Raw genomic sequence first — 6,665 nt, 5'->3', positions numbered from 1 at the left:
AATGGGGGGGGGGGGGGGGGTAAACGGGGGTGGGGGGTTTGGGGGGTAGGGGTAATTCAGGGGGATTAATAATTCTGATTTAAACTGTACCGTTAAAAGCACAGCCTGTCACAATCATGGCACTGCATCACCAGAAGATGGAGCTAGAAATATAAGAAACTCAGCAGTGAAACGGAATTAAAAACTGTCTTCAATAACATCAAAAGTGCACGTTTTTATTGTGATCCATGTGTGATTGCATAACCTCAATTTCCCTTATATCACTCTCGATCCTACCAGAGGCAGTATAGAGATGCCTTCATAAACAATAAACCAAATATTGTCCTACAAAGAACACAAGACAGTACAGCTTCATCTTGCAATGCCTGTTGTGATTTGAATCCTTTATCTCAAGCTAGATTCTGTCTGTCTTGATATTCTCTTTGCTGCGGACGTGCATTAAACACTTGAAAGGGAAAGAAGATTATCACTGAGCCCTCTGGTTATGAAGATCCTACAGTCATGCAATAAACCTGTCACAACCTATTCAACAAAGGAACATTACTTTGCACCTTACAATGATCTAAAATAAATTACTCTGTTCTCGCCGAAGCTTATAAACTGTGTTAGATCTGTGAACTAATTAGTTGCATAGATTCATTTACTGAGCAGATGTAAAGCACCAGGACTAGACCTCTTCTTATTTGAGCTCAGCTGTCAGACACACAGCCCGATCCAAAACGAGCTGCCAGGCATCGATTGCAAAGGCTCTGTGACAGTTTTGTCAGAAATGGTTTCCCGCTCACTGCTTGACAAGATCGTGAACAATAATCTACGGTTGCTTCTGAACCTTTGAGACGAGATGATTAATGACGTGAGGCCTGGGTCTGGATGAACTCAAAATATTAGTGCTCTGACTCTTCATTATTATCAAACCTTGCACTTTATGTTACAGAAATGTCTTGGTTTCTGAAATAAGGAACTTTAGAGAGTTTGTTTCAGTCAGAAAGGATTGTAAATTGTAATTGTATGAGAAATTACTATTTGTATTTAAAGATTTAATAATTTTTTAGCCACTGGCAACAGATTAAGGACCACAAATTTAAGAACAAGGAGACTAAATAAATAGGCAAATATATTTTCAAAAAGTATATTAATATCCTTAGTGGAATATAATTGCTTAAACCAAACAGGTGGGCTGGTTTTAGCTGGTCATCCAGGCTGGTTTTATACGGGTTTGGGCACTTTCAGGCTGGTTTTACTAGAAGACTAGCTGGAATGATCAGCTAAAACCAGCCTCCTAAAAAGATTAGTTTAGACTAGGTTCAACTTTGTCATTACACATGTTCAAGTCAAGTAAGACAACAAAATGCAGTTTAGGTCTAACTATAATAATGACTCTAAGGAATGTGGACCCATCTGCAAGTTTTTATTAAAACACAACAAGGCACAGAGAGTAGGACAAACAGCATAAACTCAAGAACAACAATACAGGCTTTGGTCAGGGCAGGCAACTTATGGTCAGTAACAGTGAGACGGGCTTTGGTCAGGGCAGGCAGCTTGCAGTCAGGAACGATGGTACAGGCATTGGTCAGGGCAGGCAACAAACAATTAATAATCAAGCAGGCAGGCAGGCAGGCAGGCAGGCAGGCAGGCAGGCAGGCAGGCAATGAAACGCTTAGAAATATTTGGCAGCTAATAAGACTTCGTACTGAGTCCTTGATCTGAGCTGGTATTTAAACACCATACTAATTGAAATCAGGTGCAGCATAATCAGTGCCAGGCATGTGATTAATATTCAGGAGATGAGGACCTCTGCTGGTTGGTGAGGGCATTTGCTGGAACCGAACTGGTTACACTAACCATGAGTGCAATCACAGCAAGTGCAGGATATAGATATAAGTAGGGCCAGACAGAATCTGCAGACATTTTTTACACACAGAATTGTAAAAAATCTGTGGATTTATGTGGAATGATTTTATTTATTATCTTAAATAAAAACGTAATATGTTAAATAAAAAATACCCTTTTAACTTTTATTTGATCTTTCAATGCAAATCCAATCCTATTCTCTTAATTGTTAAACAAAGCAATAATCTTAAATGATATAATCAATAAATTGGTCACACTTTATTTTGATGGTTCGTTGTTGATTTTAAGTTACAATGCATCTACATGCCAACTAATAATTATTGGATTAGGCTGTTAGGATTGAGGTTAGGGTTAGTGTAAGTTGACATGTACTTGTAAAGTAGTCAGTTAAATGTGTTGAAGGATCAGTATCAACAGATTTTAAGCAGACAGTCTACTAATACTCAAATGGACCATCAAAATAAAGTGTTACCAATAAATCATATGAGAATTTTCCTATATGTGCAGTGGATATGTACATTTACAAATATATGTGCATCACTCTGTAATGAGTATATGCTATATTTAGTGTGCAATATTAAATAGCGCAATGGTTATTGTTGTAAGGCACAATTCAATAGGGAGACAGGGCTGGGGAAAAAAAGCTGTTCCTGGAAACAGCCTGGAAGTGGTCAAAACTGCTCTAAAGCCAGCCTTGTCGACTTTCTAAAACCAGCCAATCAGTTTACTTATTAATAGTGTATAAATAATATTATATCACTTAATTATTGAAGCAATATAAACTAAATTATAATGAAATAATATGACATACAGTCAAACCCGAAAGTATTCATACCCATGACAAATTCTAAGTTGTTCCAATGTAAATAAAAGCTGAGAAATGTTTTTTTTTTTTTCTCACAATGATGCCTCTTGTACATCATCTTATTATCATTTCCGGTCAAAAAAGAATTTGCTGGTTAAATAACAGTTTTAACTTTAAGTCAGAATTTGCCTTCAGACTTGACTCTATATTAGAATATGTTCTGTTTAATTTTGTCTTTGTTTTTCAGAACAAATAAATCATAATTGTACATATTTTTGCTATTATTTACAAAAGAAACTCAGTAAGATATAGTCAAGTTTGAAAATACAGTAGTCTATAATCTAAAAAGTCTTTTCAAGCATATTTCGAACAAAAATCATGAAAGGACGTATTAAACAAATGTATTCAAGTACCACAGTGCAACCCAAATGCTAATTAATTGTTGTTTTACATCTTTATACTTCCGCCAATTTCTCTCAAATCATAAGGTTTTTACTCATTTAACATTAAAAATCATTTGAAGTACAATAAAAAGTAAAACGTTTTTCAATTATTCATTTTAAAAATAACCAATAGTTTGCACTTGTCTTTGGTGTGTTGGCCTTATTTTGGTATCTGCTTGTATTTGTATTAATATGTATTTTGTCTGATTGCTAGTTGCTTCAGAATGTAAAAGGTCGACAATTTATCCTCTGAGGATGAAAAGGTTATCTGCAGTTCGCCATATTTCCTCTGGACATGATGGCTTGCACAACCTGGTGTGAAGCATTTTACAACGAAATGTCAGAAATGTTCCAGAACATTCTGGTCTTAAAACTGTCATTCAGCATTTTAATCTGTCACAATCAGAGGCATCATGTACCTGTTTCTCGCTTTTTTATGCTTTTTCCTCGATTGTAACAAAACCACATGATTTGTCTTGCTTTAGAGACAGAAGATAATTATCTTTATGGCTCACAGAGGTGGCTGAGCAGGTATGTGAGGTCAAACTCCATATGAATGGAAGATGCACACTTCCACCTCTGTCTGTTCAAAACACTCACACTCACACACTCAAACACACACTGATGGAAGGAATTTTCCATTATTTTTGATACTGATCTGTGATATTTTCTGTCCTCTACTAAACATAATTAATTAGTTATCATGGTTAATATGATAATAATTTGCACAGTGAAGGTAATTTCAGGTAACTATTTCTGTGAGGACATTTTGTTTCATATGTACAAAAACCCGGCTAACACACACACACTTTGAACGGGCTAGATGTAATTCATAAACTCTTGGTTTGAGAGTTACATACTGTATGTTTAAAAGTACGATTAATTTATTCATTTTTCTCCAGCTTAGTTACTTTATTCATAAGGGGTCACCACAGCGGAATGAACCGCAAACTTATCCAGCATATGTTTTACACAGCGGATGCCCACAAGGTTATCAGAGCTGACAAGCATTACATATGAATGTTAAAATGCTACCTAACTGTAAAAAAATTATGTTTCATAGTGGCTGTGTCAGCACACCGTGGCTCAGTGTTTAGCGCTGTCGCCTCACAGCAAGAAGGTCGCTGGTTCGAGTTCCGGCTAAGTCAGTTGGCTTTTCTGTGTTGAGTTTGCATGTTCTTCCTGTGTTGGCGTGGATTTCTTCTGGGTGCTTCAGTGTCCCCCACAAGTCCAAAGACATGTGCTGTAGGTGAATTGGAGAAACTAAATTGCCCATAGTGTAAGTGTGTGAATGAGAGTGTATGGATGTTTCCGAGTACTCCAAATTCTGCTTCACTAACTATCTCTGGCGGTACCGTATTCATAAACATTAATGCCAGAAGATATCCCAGTATAACAGTTGAGCTGAGATATTACAGTCCCATTCATGAATTCTCTCCCACTGCCTTAAGGGATATTGAAGTGTCTTTTGAAATGTGCTGTTAAGAATATTGCTGGAAGTAGTAGATACTTAATTAAAGTTAAGTGGGATGTATGGACAGACTGTATAAGGAAAAAGCCTTAACAGATAATGTACTTCTTAAAGACAATATTGTCTTTTAATGTTGACAATACATTGTTGATTATGTTTTATAGTACTTTTATGAAAAGTATTGTAACATTTTATGTGATCTGTTGGTATGGAAATGCTGCTGAGGCCCAGACGAGGTCACTGGGGAAGGTGGTAACAACAGCTAGTAAGTTGTTGGGAATAAAGCTAAAGAGCATTGGTAGTATTTACAAAGAAAGTACAAAGTACTAAATAAGACTATCGTGATTGTAAATGATAAGAGACATCCTTTATCATACACCTTCTAATTGTTACCATCAGGTAGTCGATATTGTTTTCCCAGATATGTAAGAAATTGGACAAAATTATCATTTATACCTCAAGCAATCAAGTTTTAAAATTCCTCCTCTCTCAGTAGCAGTTTATGGCTAGTTAACTGGAAATTTGTTTAGAGTAGGGGTACTATGTTTTTATATGATTTATTTATATAAATGCCAAATGTGAAATGTCAGATGTCTTTGTGAGTGCATGCTGCAAATAAAATTTCCCTACGAGGATAAATAAAGTAACTAAAACTAACTAACTAACTAACTAACTAACTAACTAACTAACTAACTAACTAACTAACTAACTAACTACTTCTCACCCACTGTTTTTTAAATACTATGAATGAGATGATTATCTTTATAATCAAACTGGGGCAATAGTATCTGGATGCAGCCTTTATGATGCAAGCTGAGACTGCATCACTCAGCGATGTCAGACACAATGGAGCTAGTGACGTCACTGTGACATGTAGGGTTAGGGGTGGGGTTAGGTGAGCCCATTAAAAAGCATTGGAACTGGAGAAACACTACAGAAGTCAGTGTTTAAGGTGGATGTGGAAGATTCATGGTTTAGGGCAGTGGTCACCAAACTTGTTCTTGGAGGGCCGGTGTCCTGCAGATTTTAGCTCCAACTCTAATCAAACACACCTAAACAGCTAATCAAGGTCTTACTAGGTATACTTGAACCATCCAGGCAGGTGTGTTGAGGCAAGTTGGAGCTAAACCCTGAAGGGACACCGGGCCTCCAGGACCAGGATTGGTGACCCCTGGTTTAGGGGTTGTTTTCTGCAGTAGAACACTATGAGAGTTTGTAAATGGTTTTCTAATTTTAATCTACACTGAATCACCAAAGGGGGATTGTGTCGTACTGCGGTGACATCTGGGGTCACATATTTTCATTGCTAATTTAACTCTGCCGGTCCTACACTACCAAATGCATTCCGAGCTGAGATCAAAACCAGCGACTCTTCACATGAGAGTCGATTGCTCTAACAATGAGGCTAAAGTCCATGGCCTCTGGTTTCTGTCACTATAGCACCTTTTGGGTTCAGAGGAGTGAGTTTTACCTGGACCACACTTCCCTGGCTGGCCTCTGTTACACTCACCCCCCCAAAAGCTCATTCCTATCCAGGTCACGGCACCAAAGTAACCCTGCCAATCCTACACCACCCAACCCGGTCCAAGCTGGGATTGAACCAGCGACTCTCCGCATGGGAGGCGGTTGCTCTAACTGGCGATGCGTCCGAAACAGCACACTTCCATACTATATAGTACGCTAAAATCAGTATGTGAGCCGAGTAGTATGTCCGAATTCATAGAATTCGAAAATCAGTATGCGAGAAGAACCATGATGACTTACTACTTCCGGTGAGATTCTAGAGTGCGCCTTCCATGCATGCTGTGCTATCCCATGATGCCCCGCGAGCGAATTCATGAATGGGAGTTAAGCGACGCAATTGATACTGGTAGGTCACGTGATCATGACAAAATGACGGATGTAGTACGTCTGAATTCCATTCATACTTTTCACGTTCATACTGTATAGAACATACTTTTCTAACGGCCGAGTAGTATGTTTAAATTCAAACGCAGTACCTACTTAGTAGTAGGCAGTTTCGGACGCAGCCAAAGAGTTTAAAGACCATGGCCTCTATAGTGGCTGTCACTAGAGCACGTTTTCAGGTTCAGAG

Source organism: Danio rerio, chromosome 19 (genome assembly GCF_049306965.1).
Source record: "Danio rerio strain Tuebingen ecotype United States chromosome 19, GRCz12tu, whole genome shotgun sequence".
Classification (NCBI taxonomy): domain Eukaryota; kingdom Metazoa; phylum Chordata; class Actinopteri; order Cypriniformes; family Danionidae; genus Danio; species Danio rerio.
This window is presented reverse-complemented; position numbering follows the sequence as displayed.